The 19,630-nt window shown below is 41.5% G+C and overlaps 1 pseudogene; it reads right to left on the bottom strand.

Annotated features, from left to right (window-relative positions):
• Positions 1-16,959: 16,959 nt before the first annotated feature.
• Positions 16,960-17,449, bottom strand: LOC122734129 (annotated as a pseudogene).
• Between the last annotated feature and the right edge of the window lie 2,181 nt (positions 17,450-19,630).

Consider the following 19,630-nt stretch of genomic DNA (forward strand, 5'->3'; position numbering starts at 1 on the left):
CCATGGGAAGGTACAGTTTCCTGAAGGAAGACTCATCAGGTCATCAGGAAATTCCTTTGATCGGCACCCTCCATGTTAATGGAAATACTTGGAGTCAGGGTCAACCAGAGAGTAAACTTAATGCTCGGGCTTCTGAGGAAAGGAATGTCATTTGTGGATCAGGGCAGAAAACTGAGCGTTTATCCTATGGAGCTGTATATAATCCCAGCTCAGCCTCCATTCTGCTCTGAGCATTCGCAGCACAGCCCTCTTTACTGGTTTGCTTTGTTCATCGGTTTAAAGAAAGAAAAAAAAAAAGGAAAGATGACCTTCTGCTTGTTTGAATCACAACATTATTTTATGAGTTTGGGGCAGTGGTGGTTGCATTTTTTTCCAGAATGGAAAGAATAAGCTAAGAGAATTGCTGCTATGAGGTTAACAAGGGATTAGGTAGGAGCAGCTAGGTGGCGCAGTGGATAGAGCACCGGCCCTGGAGTCAGGAGTACCTGAGTTCAAATTCGGCCTCAGACACTTAACACTTACTAGCTGTGTGACCCTGGGCAAGTCACTTAACCCCAATTGTCTCACTAAAAACAAACAAAAAAAAAAACAAGGGATTAGGTAGATGACAAGGTTGATTTTATGAATGTCAGTTTCCCTATTTTCATTGCTATCCAGGAGGTTCAGCTAGAGGGCTCAGTGGATAAAGCACTTGCCCTGGAGCCAAGAGGACCTGAATTCAAATTTCACCTTAGAAGCTTAGTAGCTGTGTGACCCTAGGCAAGTCACTTAACCCTTATTGCCTTAAACATCCAGGTCCATTTCCAGTCATCCTGATGTATTTCTTGTCACTGGACCCAGATGGAGGAGAGAGTGAAGCGAGTGAGGTTGGTGACTTTGCACAGTCCTCCCTCACTTCAATTGAATTCACTACAAGTCATTACATCATGGTCCTCCTCGAAAAAGAAGGACAAACGACTACAGCTATCCAGGAATGTTGGGCCCCCTGCTTGATTACAAACCTAGGGACAGAAAGGGTTTGGAGGAAATGATCACAAAGGTCCCTTCCGACTCTAGGATTGTATGACTGTGGCTTTTAGTGGTTGGTGGTAGTGGTGGTGTGGTTAGGAAGGGGTACACTGGAGTGAGGGCAGGACCTCCCTGTTAACTGAGCTGCACTTCCCAGAAGTAGGCTTTTATGAATGTCTAGGTTTAAAAAATGCATATTGATCTTTTGGTTTTACATCACCTTCATATCCAAATATATCTCTTCCTACTCCTTAGTAGAAGGCTAGATTCCAGGATTTCACTGCCCTTGGACTCCTTTTCTTACTATAGAAGGCTGGCATTCAGGAACCCTTCCCAGTAGATCATCTATGCATGGTATAACCTGTAGCCTCCAAGCCAAGAAGACCTGGCTTGTACCTCTCATACATTCTGGCTATGTGCTCATCTGTACTGCTAGAGGTTTTTCTCATCTGGGAGTTCCCTGTCATAATGAAATCACAAGTCCTCCCCCACCCAGTAAGCCCCATTCCTTGTTAAAATAAATAAACGGGGGGTCAGATAGGTGGCGCAGTGGCTAGAGCACTGGCCCTGGATTCAGGAGGACCTGAGTTCAGATCCAGCCTCAGACACTTGACACTTACTAGCTGTGTGACCCTGGGCAAGTCACTTAATCCCAATTGCCTCACCAAAAATAAATAAATAAATAGATAGATAGATAGATAGATAAATGAATAAGTAAATAAATGAATGAATGAATGAATAAAATGAAAAAGCAAAATCAAAAGTAACCAACACTGTTTCTGACAGTTTATTCACAGTTCCACACTCATAGTCCCCCATGTCTGCAGAGAAGGGAACGGAGGTGTTTATGTATTTTATCATCTTTTTCTAAGGCCAAATTTGGTCATTATGATTACCCAGCATTCAGTTTCAGGTTTTGGCTGTTCTTTTCATTTGCAGTGATGGAGACATTGTCTGCTTCCACTTATTTCCCTCTGTATCATTTCACAGAAATCTTCCATGCTTTACCGAATCCCTCATAATCATTGTTTCTTCTTAATTTTTAATTTTTATTGCTATCTTTTGTACTTACATCACCTACCTTTCTAAATGCATCTCTCCCTCTCTACTACCCCAAGGGTGCTCTCTAGAAACAAAACAAAACCAAAAACAAAAGGACAAAAAACATAGTTCAGCAAAAGTGACCAATATCTCTAACTATTCCGATGATATCTGTAATGTATCACATGCACAGTCTCTCACCACTACAGAGAAGAAGGGAGAAAGGTTCACATTCTCATTTCTTCCTTGGAGCCTACTTTGGTCATCAGGAATACAGAATTCATTTTCATTTTCATCTTGGTCCTTCTGTTTACATTGCTTTAATCATGGTATATACCTTTCTGTCTCTGCTCCCTCAATTTGCATCAGTTCTTATAAATCTTCTCACACCTCTCGATTCTTCCTATGTGATTTCTTGAGTTCAATATTCCTTACATTCATGTACCACAACTTATTTAGCCCTTCCCCAATCCATGAGCAAGTACTTTGTTCTTATTTCTTTGCTGCCACAAAGAGTGTTCCATCATGTATCTGAGGCCTTTCTTTTTGTCTTTGACCCCCTTGGTGTATATGCCTAAGAGTGGGATCTTTTGGTCAAAGGAGATGAATAGTTGCAAATATGTGACTGGCACACAGTAGACACCATTTAAATGCTTGCTCTTATTATTATTTCTTTTTTTTATTTCTTTTTTATTTTTTTTTAGTGAGGTAATTGGGGTTAAGTGACTTACCCAGGGTCACACAGCTAGTAAAGTGTTAAGTGTCTGAGGCCAGATTTGAACTCAGGTACTCCTGACTCCAGGGCCGGTGCTCTATCCACTGCGCCACCTAGCCGCCCCATTTATTATTATTTCTTAGTGGAGTTCAAATTGCTTTCTAGAACAGTTGAACCAATTCACATCCCCATCAAAAGTGAATTAGTTTGCCTATCTCCACAACCCCTCCAACAATGACCATTTTTATCTTTTATCATATATATATGATATAGTGTGTGTGTGTGTGTGTGTGTGTGTGTGTGTGTAAAATAAAGAGAAGCATTCTCTATAAGCAGACTACACCTATCTAGTACCACCACAGGGCAAAGTTATGTTAAGTGAAAAGAGAGGAGAGGGAAAATTAGTCCCTCTTTCTTGGCATCTTTTTTTTAGGCAATTGGGGTTAAGTGACTTGCCCAGGGTCACACAGCTAGTAAGTGTCAAGGGTCTGAGGCTGGATTTGAACTCAGGTCCCTCCTGACTCCAGGGGCCGGTGCTTTATCCACTGCACCACCTAGATGCCCTCCCACTTTTTTATGAATGCTCCCAAGAAGAATTCATGGATCCTTGCTGGAATAAGCAAGAGCCAAGTGCCGATTTTGTCCACATTCACTCAACAGAACAGTCTGGAAGCATTGCAGGACTGGAGATAGTTAGCGAGCTCAATGACCCAGAGACTGAGAATAGCCAAATGCCTTGCAGTCATTGCTTCTGCAGAGAACTCCCTCCCACTACTTGCCAGATCAATGTTTTGATTACTGTCTGCCAAGGGAGAGGAGATAATTCTGAAATCTCATCAGTCTGACCCTGAGGTTAGGAGATGTGCCAAGTTCGCCCAATATGAGCTCACTCGGTTAACATTGATCGAGCACTGACATGATAATACAGAGCACTGGAATATCCCAGAATCCCATTTAGTCTGACTTCCTGATCTTATAGATTGGGAATTACTATTCCCAATTATAGGGTCAGAACTCTAGAGCTAGAAGGAACCTCAGATGCCCAAATCTACCCCTTTGCTTTACAGAGAGGGAAACTGAGGCCCAGGGAGAGGGAAGAACTTGCCCAAGGTCACACAGGCAGAGCCTCAATGAGAATCCAGAGCCTCAAATCCAGAACTATTTTTTTTTGTTTTGTTTTGTTTTTAGTGAGGCAATTGGGGTTAAGTGACTTGCCCAGGGTCACACAGCTAGTAAGTGTTAAGTGTCTGAGGCCGGATTTGAACTCAGGTACTCCTGACTCCAGGGCTGGTGCTCTATCCGCTGCACCATCTAGCTGCCCCCAGAACTATTTTTTTAAAAAAATAAACATTTTTATTTAAAGTTTTGATTTCCAAATTCTATCACTTCCTCTCCTGTCCCCTCCCTGAGGTGGTAAGCAATCAGATATGGGTTAGACGTGTGTAATCATGTAAAACATTACCATATTAGTCATTTTGTACAAGAAAACTTGAATAAAAGAAAAAATGAAAGAAAGTGAGAAACAGTATGCTTCACTCTGCGTTCCATCAATATCAGTTCTTTCTCTGGAGGTGATAGTATGTTTCATCATTAATCCTTTGGGATTGTCTTGGATCATTGTATTGCTGAGAATAGTTAAGTCATTCACAGTTCTTCGTCAAACAACATTGCTGTCTCTGTGCACAATGTTCTCTTGGTTCTGCTCACTTCACTCTACATCAGTTCATATGAGTCTTTCCAGGCCTTTCTGAAATCATCTTGCTTGTCATTTCTTGGTCCGCATCTTTTTCATGATCATTTTGCTAGCCTATATCTTGACTTTTAACTCCTTCTTAGAGTGGGGCCCTGTCTCCAGGACACACTGTTCCAAGCTTCAGGGGGTCCCAGGTGGATCGATTTAAGGAAAGGCAGGTTCTTCACTCCCCTGGCTTGTGCTTGTCATTTCTTATAGCACAATAATATTCCATCACCACCATATACCACAGCTTGTTTAGCCATTCCCCAATCAATAGGCATTCCTTTGATTTCCAATTCTTAGCCACTACAAAAAGAGTTGCTATAAATATTTTTGTACAAATAGGTCTTTTTCTCTTTTGGGGGATGTCTTTGGGATATAAACCTAGCAGTGGTATTGCTGGGTGAAAGGGTATACACAGTTTTATAGTCCTTTGGGAATAGTTCCAAATTGCTCTCCAGAATGGTTGGATCAGTTCACAACTCCACCAACAGTGAAATCCAGCACTCTTTCCAGTGAACCACACTGCTTCTCCACTATACCACGGCCACAGAACTGAAACATTGGACATCTCTGTATAACCACAACTTTTAGGTGCTGAGACAAGGGACAAGGAGAAGAAACAAAATCTATGAGCTTTCCCTTCACAATTGTTCATTCTAATGAGGCAAAGAGAACAAATATACATGAAAAGACGAGACCAATTTAGTAGAGAAGCAATGGAACATGGTGGAAAATGTGCCACATGGGAATCAGGAGAGCTGGACTTGAGTTCCTGGTGCTGTTACTTACTAGCTATGTGTCTATGGGAAAGTCACAGAACACCTTTCTGAGCCTTTGTTTCTTCATCTTTAAAATGGGTTTAACAATAATTGCACTACCTCCCTCACAAGGTCCTTGAGAAGAGAGTACTTTATAGATATGAAAATGCCATAGAAATAAGAGCAATTATAATCAAATCTTCATATAGAAAAATGGTATCAAGATAGAATAGAGATCAAGAGGCAGCTAGGTGGCACTGCAGTGAATAAAGCACGGGTCCTGGATTCAGGAAAACCTGAGTTCAAATGCAGCCTCAGACACTTGACACTTAATAGCTGTGTGACCCTGGGCAAGTCATTTACTCCTCATTGCCCCACCAAAAAAAGTGATGGAAGAGAGATCAGAACTGGGGGGAAGTAATCAGATGAGGCTTTTTAGAGAAAGTAGATTATACTATCCTTATATATAACTAGAAAATAATAAAATACTTTTATTAATTAAAAAAGAAAAGTAGATTTGTACTGTATTTTAAATATTATTTTTACTGTTATCTTTTGTTTTTACATAACCTTCATTTCCAAATAAATCCCTCCTCACTCCCCTATAAGCAGCATGGTTTAATGGTTTGGGAGAACTCCCTTCAAATCCCAAAGACCTGAATTGAAATACAAGCTCTTGGGGGCGGCTAGGTGGCGCAGTGGATAGAGCACCGGCCCTGGATTCAGGAGTACTTGAGTTCAAATCCAGCCTCAGACACTTAATACTTACTAGCTATGTGACCCTGGGCAAGTCACTTAACCCCAATTGCCTCACTAAAAAAAAAAAAAAAAAAAGAAATACAAGCTCTTCCACTTACTGCCTGTGTGACCTTGAACAAGTCATTTCATTTCCCTAGGCCTCAGTTTCCTTCTCTGTAATTGTGCCAAATGGCCTAGGGAGTCCCTTGCATCTCAAGATTTAGGATCCTTTCTATGCGTGACCTGGACAAATCATTTTCATTTCCTGAATCTCCATTTTCTTATCTGTAAAAAGAAGAGGTTGCACTAGGTTACCTTCTGATCTGAATCCAAATGCCAGCTCTATCACTTACTACCTGTGCCCCCTTGGACTAGTTATTGAACCTCTCCAGGCCTCAGTTTCTCATCTATAAAATGAAGTTTGGATTGGATGACCTTCTCCTCATAGGCTAGTCACTCCTCTCATACCCCATGACACCCAGGGTTAGAAGGAGGAGTTGATATACCTCGGTGGCACTTTCAAGACCTACCCTCTGCCAACATCATCCATAAACCATCTTTAGAGCTCTTTCCATTCTGTCTAGGTATTTGCTGCTACCACTTATGGACTCCTGGATCACTCTCGCTTCTTTCTAATAAGCTTAGGACATGACTCACAGTCTTCTCCACTCTATCCCTTGTGCCCTTCAAACACCACAGCCTCCTACTTCCCCAGTCTCCCCAATTCCCACATCTTCTTCCTCCAGTCAACCTCAACTGCAATTAAGGGACGTCACACCCCCAACAAAATTCAACCCCCCACCCCCAACTGGTACAGTTCCTAAGTTATAGGTTTTGTACAAAATAATCTTCCCTACATCCCATGCCATGGACTTGAAAGAATAATGCCTATGGTTGGCATTTTGGAGAAATAAGAAAAGCACTGGAGGTTTGTCAAGCATCAAACAAAATAATTACATACATTTCTAATGGCAAAATTTGCCATGTGATTGTGGAATGGGTAAAGTCAGGCTGTTTTAGCCAGTGTCTGTACCAAAGATTGATTTGTAAAGGTCTTGTTGATTGTTTAAAACATTATTATTACTTCCCAATGACTTCCCACTCTTGGCACAGAACCCTCCTCTGTAACCAAGATATGTAGTTAGGAAGGATGAACCCACACATCAGCCATGTTGAGCAAATGTATGCCTCATTCTATATTTATATTCCACCACCTCTAATAAGAGGTGTGAGGCACACTTCATCTCTAGTGCCCTGACATCTCAATTGATCACTGTGTTGGTCAAAGCATCCAAAATCTTTCAGTGGTGTCCTTTTTTTGTTTGGTTGGTTTTGGTTTTGGTTTTTTGCAGGGCAATGAGGGTTAAGTGACTTTCCCGGGGTCACTCAGCTAGTAAGTGTCAAGTGTCTGAGGCCAAATTCGAACTCAGGTCTTCCTGAATCCAGAGCTGATGGTCTATCCACCGCAGCACCACCTAGCTGCCCTAATGGTGTCTTTCTTTACGTGACTGTGGTCATCATATGTGTGTTCTCCTGCTTCTGATTACATTGTTCTGAATTCGTTCATACAAATCCTCTCAGTGACTTTTATTTCTCAAATCAACTCCTAGGTTTCCTATCTGAAAACTATCTGAAAAGTTTGCCCTGTATCCTTTCTCTGTTGATAAAAAAAGTGGCCAGAAATTTTGTTTTGTACCTGAAATTCATAGGAGTGGAACATATCCTTCTCTATAGAAAGGACAAAGAGGTTGAAATCACGATATTCTTTCCTTGCATTTGATGAAATGGAAAACTGGACAGAAAGTACCACTTGTAGCCCATATTTTCTTTTCCAATGATATGTGGCCTATCCATTGTGTGCAATAGCCCAAGAAAATGGGCAGAGATTATACATTGGGGATGAGAAAGAGATCATTTGAGAACTCAAAGAACCATCTTTCTGAGAAGACAGGGCTAATTATGGGGAATGAACCTCATTCCCTAACTGTCACTTTCCTCCTTCCCCTTCCCACTTCCCAAAATGATGGTAGCTTTGGGAAAAAGAAGCAATAACATGAAATAGCTTTTGTCAGAAATCAAGGCTAGAGGGGCAGGTAGGTGGTGCAGTGGATAGAGCACCAGCCCTGGATTCAGGAGGACCTGAGTTCAAATCCAGACTCAGACACTTGATATTTACTAGCTGTGTGACCCTGGGCAAGTCACTTGACCCTCATTGCCCCACAAAAAAAGAAAGAAAGAAAGAAATCAAGGCTAGGGGTCCTAGGGCTAGCCCTGGAAAAAAATAAAAAATAAAAAAGACTGGTGCTAAAGCTTCTAATTTAAGGCAACCACGCATTTAGATTTTAAACATCACAATGTCTCAGGGTCACCCCCAGAATCGTGAGGCAAATAGTTGTCACTATCTGCTGGGAATGACCTGCAAGTTCACTGTGAGTTGAAAGAGTGATCACAGAGGTGATGTTACATAGAGGCTCATGGGAAGATTTGTATGAACCAGTGCAGGGTAAAATCAGCCAAACCAAGCCAAGCCAACAATGGTTTTGCTTAAATATTTTTGGGATGAGGCAATTGGGGTTAAGTGACTTGCCCAGGGTCACACAGCTAGTAAGTGTTAAGTGTCTGAGGCCAGATTTGAACTCAGGTCCTCCTGAATCCAGGGCCAGTGCTCCAGGTCCACCTAGCTGCCCCAAATATTTTTCTTTTCATGAAGGAGAGCTCACTTTGGAAATCTTTGGAAAGGGGGATTGAAATGACTGTTATTTAAAGACAAAATGCATCAATAAAACAGATTTTTTTTTTAAAGTTAAGACTTGACCTAGTAGTAGGTCTGGCTTAGGGTCTAGTAGGAAGAGACATCCCTGGTCTTCATGCTCTGAAGGTAAATTAATGACACTTTGTTAAGTCAATATTGGGTGAATAAATAAACTTTGGAAACTTAAAAAAAAAGATAAGACTAAAGAAAGTATCAGGCTGAGTACAAGAAGCTGATGTCAAAGTCAATCGACAAGTGTCAATATTGGAAAGCCTTTCCTGTATGGATCACATAGTGCCTCAGCCCCTATCCACAGGAGACAGAAGTAATTATCAACTGGGCACGTCTAAAGAATCTACAGGAACTGAAGCCTTTCCTAGGTGGTGCAGTGGATAGAGCACCGGCCCTGGATTCAAGAGGACCTGAGTTCAAATCCAGCCTCAGACCCTTGACACTTGCTAGCTGTGTGACCCTGGGCAAGTCACTTAACCCAATTGCCTCACCAAAAAAAAAATAATAATAATAAACATTTTTCCTTCTTGGCTCTTCTGTACCTTAAGCTTTGAGGACATGCCCACGTTCATGAACCCAGTCCACCCCAAGCATGAAGCTCATTGCTTATTTCATTTCTTCCTCTTCCTCCACCTTTGTCAATATAAGTGGGAAGGAGCTAATATCCTTCCTCCATTCCATGCAAGTTACACGGGGTATATTTGACCCTCTGGGAATATATCTCATAAGTATCATCACTAAACCTTTATGTTAGCTATGGGTAATCATCCCAACTCCTTGAAATAATACATAGGCAGGTGGGGGCCGCTAGGTGGTGCTATAATGGATAAAGCACCGGCCCTGGATTCAGGAGGACCTGAGTTCAAATCTGGATTCAGACACTTGACACTTGCTAGCTGTGTGACCCTGGGCAAGTCACTTAACCATCATTGTCCTATATAGCCCAAGGCAGCTAGGTGGCACCACAGTGGATAGAATGCCAGGCCTGGAGTCAGGAAGACATTTCCCTGAGTTCAAATCTGGCCTCAGACACTTACTAACTGTGTGATCCTGGGCAATTCACTTCACCCTGTTTGCCTCAGTTTCCTCATCTGTCAAATGTGCTGGAGAAGAAAATGTCAAACCACTCCAGTATCTCTGCCAAGAAAACCCCCAATGGGGTCACAAGGAGTAGGACACAGCTGAACTAACAATGAATATAACCCAGCTGTGGAGTCATCAGTGACCCCTGGAAGTTATACACACACACACACACTCACACACACACACTCACACACACCATTGCCCAAAGAATCTATCACCAAGTGACAAGCCTACTGCTCACAGGATCACAGATTTAGAGCTAGAAATGATCCCAGGGACCATCTAGACCAGCCTCCTCATCTTACAGATGAAGAATATGAGACCCAGTGGGCAGCTAGGTGGAGCAGTGGATAGAGCACCGGCCCTGGAGTCAGGAGGACCTGAGTTCAAATCCGGCCTCAGACATTTAACACACACTTACTAGCTGTGTGACCCTGGGCAAGTCACTTAACCCCAATTGCCTCACCAAAAAAAAAAAAAAAAAAAGAATATGAGACCCAGGGAGGAGTCTGAGGCTCTGAGAGACTGAGTGATTAGCTCATGAGCCACATCTAGATGACTTATGGGAGGACATGAACAAGGGTCCTATGGAATGGGTAGACTAGTGTGGTTGAGTTATTATTCACATCAGCTAGATCCCAGATTCAGGGGAGTACTCATTATGTATGCCCCAGAAGTATAGCAGTAAAATATATAAAATAGGAGGGATTCAGAAACACATGGGAAGGTTTGTATAAAATTGTGCAGAGGAAAATAAGCAGAATCAAGAAAGATGGTTGTTATTGTTGTTCAGCCATTTCAGTTGTGTCAAACTCTTTGTGGCTCCATTTGGGGTTTTCTTGGCAAAGATACTGGAGAGGCTTGCCATTTCCTTCTCTAGCTTTTTTTTTTTACAGATGAGGAAACTGAGGCAAATGGGATAAAATGCCTTGCCGAGGGTCACACAGCTAGGAAGTATCTGAGATCAGATTTGAACTTATAAAGATGAGTTTTCCTGACTCCAGGTCCAGCACTCTATCAACTGTGCCACTTAGCTGCCCTTAGGATTGGTTTGATCATGTGCCAAACAAGAATAAATGTTTCACAAGTCATTGATAATCTCATATTGCAGAGCTCACATATATATATATATGTATGTATATATATGCAAAAAATCCACCATGAAAATAACTGCAGTTTGTGTAGAAGATGAAAAGACCCTCCAAATTAAATACGCTTTGATAAGTGTTGACATCTGGTAGCTAGGTGGCGCAGTGGATAAAGCACTGGCCTTGGATTCAGGAGGACCTGAGTTCAAATCCAGCCTTAGACACTTGACACTTACCAGCTATGTGACCTTGGGCAAGTCACTTAACCCTCATTGCCCCCACAAAAATTTAAAAAAATAAAAATAAAAGATAGGGGCAGCTAGGTGGTGCAGTGGATAGAGCACCGGCCCTGGAGTCAGGAGTACCTGAGTTCAAATCTGGCCTCAGACAGTTAACACTTACTAGCTGTGTGACCCTGGGCAAGTCACTTAACCCCAATTGCCTCACCAAAAAAAAATAAAAAATAAAAGATAAGTGTTGACATCAAAGCAAAAGTGGTAATAGGTGATGATGGAGAGAAATCTATTGGAAAATATGGAACAGGAATAAGAAAGAAGGGAGGGGCCCATGACTTGAAGATGCTACAGAAGCTTCCCATTTATCTATCAGAAATAATTTGAGAAAAGAGTCAGAAAGAATTGGACATGATGTGCACTGAACAATAGCACAAAACCCAAAATGGAATATATTTATTTTTTTTGGAATATATTTCAATAAGCAAAACAGTTACTGATGATTCCTGAATCATCCATCTGAGTACAGATCAATGAGGTGTTAGAACAAAGATCAAAATTAGCAAAGCTAAAAAACGAGAATAACCAATGTAAAAAAAAAAAAGCCCACCAAAAAAAGGTTTTCTTTCACAACATGACTAATATGGAAATATGTTTTGCATGCCTGCACATGTATAATCTTTCTCAAATCACTTGCCTTCTCAATGATGGGGGAGGGGAAGGAGGGTGGGAGAGAATTTGGAACTCAAATTTTTTTTTAAATGATCAAAAATGGTTTTTACATGCAATTAGGGAGAATAAAATATTTTTTAAAATTTAATCCCCAAAATAGGAAGACCAAAAGATCCAAAAAAACCCCACTTTAGTCAGAAAACAATTGAGTACTTTGCTAAGCAGAGAGCTATAGCAGCCAAGGTCAATACCAGAGTGAAACATAAACTCATTTGTATCCTATGAAGGATTATGCAAGACTGACAAGTAGAACCTCAGGCAATATACAAAGGTAAAACCAGTTATATTAATAATAATAATAATAATAATAATAATAGCATTTATAAAGGGCCTTAAGATTTGCAAAGCACTTCACAAATATTTTCTCACTTTCCCTCAAAATGACCCGGGGAGATAGGTACTATTATCATCTCCATTTTACACATGAGAAAACTGAGGGAAAGAGAGGTTAAGTGACTTGCTCAGTGTCATACAGCTTGGCAAGTGACTCAATGAAGCAAATTCATCCTAAGGTTATTTTAAAGATGAAACTTGAAGGACATCAAACAGATGAAAAATAAAAAATATTGCAAGGATTTTTACAACACTATCAAGGACAGTGTAGATAGCTAGCTAGATATAGATATACATATAGACATAGATATAGATTAGATATAGATATATACACTGTCTCTATACATATATGTGTACATGTAAATATAAAGGGGGGCAGCTAGGTGGTGCAGTGGATAGAGCACCAGCCCTGGAGTCAGGAGTACCTGAGTTCAAATCTGGCTTCAGACACTTAACACTTACTAGCTGTGTGACCCTGGGCAAGTCACTTAAACCCAATTGCCTCAAATAAATAAATACATACATATATATGTATATTATATATATAAATTAATCAATCAATAAATAAATATAAAGGGAGGAAGAGAGAAAAGAGGAGAGACAGAAACAGAGATACAAAGAGACCGAGACAGAGAAACAAAGAGAGACAGAGACAAGAGAATGAGAGACGGGGATAGGGAAACAGAGAGGTTGGTTGAAATGGCACTGAAGAGAATAAAGATGGGAAAAGGAGCTGGGGTAGGCCCAGTACAAGTGAAGGAGATCTTTGTGGGAAGTGGCATAATTTAAGGATGGTGAGAGATCGATTCATAAGGTAGCCCAAGAAGGAGAAAAGAGCAAAGGCTGGGCCTAAAAATCCTGGAGCTAAAAAAAGGTGACCATGAGAACATCAACAACCAGCAGCCTCTATACATACTTTCACATCTGGTCTTCTTCTTCTGCCTTTCTGTTTTTCTGTTTCTTTTTCCCCCTTTAAAAAAGTGGTATTTTATTTTTTTCCAATTACACATAATGAGAGTTTTCAACATTTATTGGGGGCGGGGGGCAATGAGGGTTAAGTGACTTGCCCAGGGTCACACAGCTAGTGTCAAGTGTCTGAAGCTGTATTTGAACTCAGGTCCTCCTGAATCCAGGGCTGGTGTTTTATCTACTGCACCACCTAGCTGCCCCTCAACATTCATTATTATAAGATTTTGAGTTCCAAATTTTTCTCCCTCCCTTCCTTCCCTCCCCCTTCCCCAAGCCAGCAAGCAATCTGATATAGGTTATACATGTACAATCACATTAAACATATTTCCACATTATTCATGTTATGAAAGAAGAATCAGAACAAAAGGGAGAAGAAAGAAGGAAAGGAGAAAAAAACCACAAATATAGTGAAAATATTATGCCTTAATCTGCATTCAAACTCCACAGTTCTTTTTCTGGATGTGGAGAGCATTTTCCATCATGAGTCTTTTGGAATTGTCTAGGATCATATTGCTGAGAAGAGTTAAGTCTATCACAGTTGATTATCACACACACTGTTGCTGTTACTGTATACAATTTTCTCCTGCTTCTGCTCACTTCACTCAGCATCAGTTCATGAAATTCTTTCCGGGTTTTTCTGAAATCCTCCTGCTCATCATTTCTTATAACACAATAGTATTCCATCACAATCATATACCACAACTTATTCAGCCTTTCCATAATTGATGGGCATCCCTTCAATTTCAATTTCCAATTCTTTGCCACCACAAAAAGAGCAGCTACAAATGTTTTTGTACATTTGAGTCTTTTTTCCTTTTTTATTTTTTTTGTTTTTGTTTGCAGGGCAATGAGGGTTAAGTGACTTGCCCAGGGTCACACAGCTAGTAAGTGTCAAGTGTCTGAGGCCGGATTTGAACTCAGGTACTCCTGAATCCAGGGCCGGTGCTTTACCACTGCGCCATCTAGCTGCCCCTCTTTTTCCTTTTTTAGAATCTCTTTGGGATACAGACCTAGTAGTGGTAGTGTTGGGCCAAAGGTCTATTTCCTTTTATGAACCTCAGACACCACCAGTCCAAAGAATAGACAATGTCAGACTTTTGTGGCTACTTCATCAGTGATCCCGAGTCCAAAGTTTGCTTGGTTGACTTTAAAAGATTTAAAAACTCTGATCAACACAACGATCAACCACTATCCCAGAGGACTCATGATGAAACAATTTAGCTGTCTCCTGATGGAGAGGCAATGTGATGAATTCAAGGTTCAGACTGAGACATTTTTTTTTTTAACATGGCCAATGTGGGAATCTTTTTTGCATATTTGTTGCAAAGGGTTTTTTTTTTCTTTCTTAAGGGAGATAGGGTGGGGAGAGGAATGAGGAAGAAGTGGATTTTTGTTCATCGGAAAAAATAAAAGTTTAAAAAGGGGGGAGGGTTCCTGAATTTGAGAGGTAGCACCTGCCTCCTAAAGGAAGAAGAGATTTGGGTTTTTTTGGGTTTTTTGTTTTGTTTTTTTTTTTTTGTGGGGCAATGAGGGTTAAGTGACTTGCCCAGGGTCACACAGCTAGTAAGTGTAAAGTGTCTGAGGCCGGATTTGAACTCAGGTCCTCCTGAATCCAGGGCTGGTGCTTTATCCACTGCGCCATCTAGCTGCCCCGGAAGAAGAGATTTGTAACATCATGCTTCTCAGAGAATAAAGAGGGTAGTCCCCGGAGTAATGTACTGCCAGGCCTGATCCCACTGTATACTGATCAACATAGGAGCTTTAATCTACTCTATTTTAGAACTGAGTCAGCTGGCTGCTCAATCCTAGGGTGTCACCATATTGGTATGGAACTTAGCCCACTATAGCTCAGAGCTCTAGAACTCCTTATCCAACAACCTGAGCCTCCCAAGTAGCAAAGATATGCCTCCATTGGCACATCACCAGCCCTTCTGCTTTACAGAGGAGAAAACCGAGGTCCAGAGAGGTGAAAGTATTTGCCCAAAGTCACATAAGTGGGAAATAGCAAAGCCAAGATTTGAACACAGATTCTCTGACAAATCTACCACTATGCCATGCTACCTCTATTTCACTGCTTGTGAAATAAAAACTGTCTGATAGCTAATACCCATATTGTACACTGAGTACCTGTTACTCACACTTAGGAAAACCTAGATTCAAGCCATACCTTGATTCAGATTTCCCTGGAGTCTTTCTGGGGCACAGGGCCAAAGAGAGAGATAGCCAGGTCCCCAGAGTTAAACTTAGTCTCTATGACCCCAGAGTCCCTTGGGGGACAGGGGAGGCTGGGCCACAGGGTGTACATATACTGTCCAACAAACTGAGATGCTAATCCATTATTGGTGGAGTTGTGAACAAATCCAACCATTCTGGAGAACAATTTGGAATTATGCTGAAAGGGCTATAAAACTGTGCATACCCTTTGATCCAGCAATGCCCCTGCTAGGCTTATATCCCAAAGACATCCTCCAAAAGAAAAAAAGAGCTATTTGTACAAAAATATTTATATCAACTCTTTTTGTGGTGGTTAAGAATTGGAAATAAAAAAAAAAGAATTGAAAATCAAAAGAATGCCCATCAATTGGGGAATGGCTAAAGAAGCTGTGGTACATGATGGTGATGGAATATTATTGTGCTATAAGAAATGACAAACAGGATAATTTCATAAAGGCTTGGAAAGACATGTGTGGACTGATGTATAGTGAAGTGAGCAGAACCAGGAGAACATTGGGCCCAGTAACAGGAATACTGTACAATGATCAACTTGAAAGACTTGGCTACTCTGAGCAATACAATGATCTAAGACAATTCCAAAAGATCCTTGATGAAAAATGCTCTTCACCTCCGGAGAACTGATGAACTCTGAGTGCAGATTAAAGCATATTTTTCTTCTTTCTTTATTTTTCATGCTTTTTTCTCCTTCACAACATGGCTAATACAGAAATATGCTTTGCATGACTTCATATGTATAATAGATATCATATTGCTCACCTTCTCAATGAGTGGGAGAGGAAGAAAATTTGGAACCATTAGTAGTGCAAGGTCTTCCAGGCAATTCCGGTGGCAGGATTTCCTTCTAGAAAGCAGTGTGGAATCAGGAAACAGATCTGCCCTTGGCTTGTTGGCTGAAACGAGTCCAGTTCTGCCTTCTCCTTCCCATGATCTTGTTTGCTTTTCTGTGGGGTCTAGAAGCTTCTAATGGCAGAAGGGCATATGTGTCCTGGTCGGCTTTGGGGCCACACAGACAACAACACACCCGGAGAGACTTCATTTCTATGTCGGCTGCCCTTCTGTGGTCAACAAGAAAAGTTAACTCTCTATCCTACTGTCCTAATGAATTTCCTTCTCTTAGCCCCTCTGGGTCTCAACTTCTTTGCCTGTAAAATAAATATAGTAAGACTTTCCCTACCTACCTTGCAAGCATGTTCATAGAACCACAGATCTAGGGCCCAAAAGGGACCTCAGGGGTCATCTAGTCCATCTGCCCTATTTTACAGATGAATAGACAGAGACCCAGAGAAGTGAAGGGACTTAAGTAGTAGCTTCAGAGGTGGGATCTGACTCCAGAGCCAGTTCCCTTTCCCCAGAAACTCAATCCTTGTTGGGAAGATAGCTTAGGTGACCACATAGTGGCTTACAATATAGAGAGCTTTACACATTTACAAGGCAATCCCCAGGCTTTTATTTCACCAGCCCCTCACACCAGCCTAGGGAAAGAGATAGAAGAAGTAATAACAAGAGCTAATCCATGCAGAGAGCTTTAATTTTCATTTTTAATTACAACTGTACAACAGACCACTTTATTCTTGCATCTTCTCAATGGTTTCTTCTTTATATTTGCCCTTCTCCTTTCCAGCTTGTCGGGATTTGGCTTTACGCTCAAGAATCTTTTTACGATCTTTGTCCAGTTTTAGTCTGATGATAACTACCTTACTAGGGTGAATGCCCACATGGACAGTTGTGCCGTTAGCTTTTTCACGCTGCACACCCTTAATGTAGATGACGTATTTCTTTCTGTAAACCTGCACTACCTTGCCAATTTGCTGGCCTTTGTAGTGTCCACGGACAACCTGGACCTCATCGTCCTTCCGGATGGGCATGGAGCGGACGTTGTATTTCTTCCTCAGCTCCTTGGAGAGTGGGGGACGACATGATCTTGCGCCGGATGTGCGAGGGCGCATTGAAGTGTCTCTTGAGGTTCTTGCTGCGGTCCGAGGTCACGAAGGGATTGAACTTCATTTTGGCTGCACAAACGGGACCACCCGAAAAGAGCATGCAGAGAGCTTTAAACATCCAGGGCCATCTCCAGTCGTCCCGATGTAGATCTTGCCACTGGACCTAGATAGTTCTGGAGGAAACAGTGAGGCTGGTGACCTTGCACAGCCCTCCCTCACTTAAATCCAATTCACTGCAAGTCGTGACATCAGCCTGATGTCATGGTCCTCTTGGAGAATGAAGGACGAACAACAACAACAAAGAAGTATCTCTGCCGGGTACTCTTCACCTCCAGGCAAGCATTCCACCCACAGTGCTACAAGACAGCATGATAGTGCTGATGGCTCCTATCACTCTACCACTTAAAGCTTCATAAAGGACTTTAACTACTTTGTCACAATAGCCTGGAAGAGTAGACCTGGCTAGCGTCATCCCCATTTTACAGATCAATCAATAAACATTTATCAAGTGCCTACTGTGTACCAGGCATTATGCTAAGCACTGGGGATACAAAAAGAGTCAAAAGATAGTCCCCGGAGGCAACTAGGTGGCACAGTGGATAGAGCATCGGCCCTGGGGTCAGGATGACCTGAGTTCAAATTCGACCTCAGACACTTGACACTTAGTACCTGTGTGATTTTGGGCAAGTCACTTAACCCTCATTGCCCCGCAAAAAAAAAAAAAATAGTCCCCACCCTCAAGGAGCTTACACTCTACTAGAGAAGATAATATATGAGCAAATCTATACAAAGCAAGCTACAGACATAAGAAATAAAAGAGTGAAGGCACTAGAATTAAAAGGTACTGGGGAAGGCTTCCTGTAGACGGTGAGATTTTATTAGGGACTTAAAGAAAGCCAGGGAGGTCGATAGTGGGAGCAGAGAAAGGATAGTGTTCCAGGCATGGGGGACAGCCAAAGAAAATGCTGGGAGCCAAGAGATGGAATGTCTTGTTTATGGAACAGCCAGGAGGCCAGTATCTAGAGATACTTTTTTTGATCTAGGAATCAAAGAGTATATAAGATGTAACAAGACTGGAAAGGTAGGAGTAGGCTATATTATAAAGGACTTTGAAAAAAATTTAAATAAAGGACTTTGAATGGCAAACATAGCATTTTGTGTTTGCTCCTGGAGTTTAATGAGTGAGCATTTTCTTGTCTGAATGGAAAGGATGGATTGGAGTGGGGAGAAATGTGAGGCAGGCAGAGGAACCAATAGGCTATTGCAGTAGTCCTGGTATGAGGTGATAAGAGTCTGCAGGGGGGGGGGCAGCTAGGTGGTGCAGTGGATAGAGCACCGGCCCTGAGTTCAAATCCGGCCTCAGACACTTGACACTTACTAGCTGTGTGACCCTGGGCAAGTCACTTAACCTTCATTGCCCTGCAAAAAAAAAATTTTTTTTAAAGAGTCTGCATCAGGGTGGTGGCAATTTCATAGGAGAGAAAGGAGAGTATTAGAGATGTTCCAAAGGTGAAATCCTTGGCAAAAGCTTGGATGTGGGTCATGAGAAGAGTCAAAAATAACTCTTAGGTTGGGAGCTGGTGGGACTGGGAGGAGAGTGGTATCCTCTACACTAATAGGAAAGGTAGGAGGGAGGGAGGGGGAAGAACAATGTTTTGAACATATTAAGTTTAAGATGTCTACTGGGCATCCAGTTTGGGAACTCTGAAAGATGGTTGGAGATGCAAGATTGGAGAACCTCTATCCAGAGGTTTCAAAGGAAGTGACCTGCCCAGGATCATACAACTTGTAAATGTCAGAGAGATTCAAAGACAAAGATTCAAACAGAACTTGACCCTGAGCAGCTTACAATTTAACAGCATGTACAAGACACTGTAAAGACAGATGTGGAGACTCATGTGTGTCTCTTTAATTTATATTTCATTTTTTCCCAATTATATGTAAAAACCATTTTTAACATTTGGGGTTTTTTAAATTTTGAATTCCAAATTCTCTCCCTCTCTTCTCGCTCCTTGAGAAGGTAAGAAATTTGATATAGATCATACATGCTCAGTCATGAAAAACAGATTTCCATATTATCCATGTTGCAAGAGAAAACATAGACTAAAAAAAGGAAAAGAAAAGAAAGAAAAACAAAGTTTGTAAAAAGTATGTTTCAATATGCATTCAGACTCCATCAGTTCTTTCTCTGGATGTGGGTAACATTTTTCATCATGAATCCTTCAGAGTTGTCTTGGATTATTGTGTTGCTGAGA

Source organism: Dromiciops gliroides, chromosome X, assembly GCF_019393635.1.
Source record: "Dromiciops gliroides isolate mDroGli1 chromosome X, mDroGli1.pri, whole genome shotgun sequence".
Taxonomy (NCBI): domain Eukaryota; kingdom Metazoa; phylum Chordata; class Mammalia; order Microbiotheria; family Microbiotheriidae; genus Dromiciops; species Dromiciops gliroides.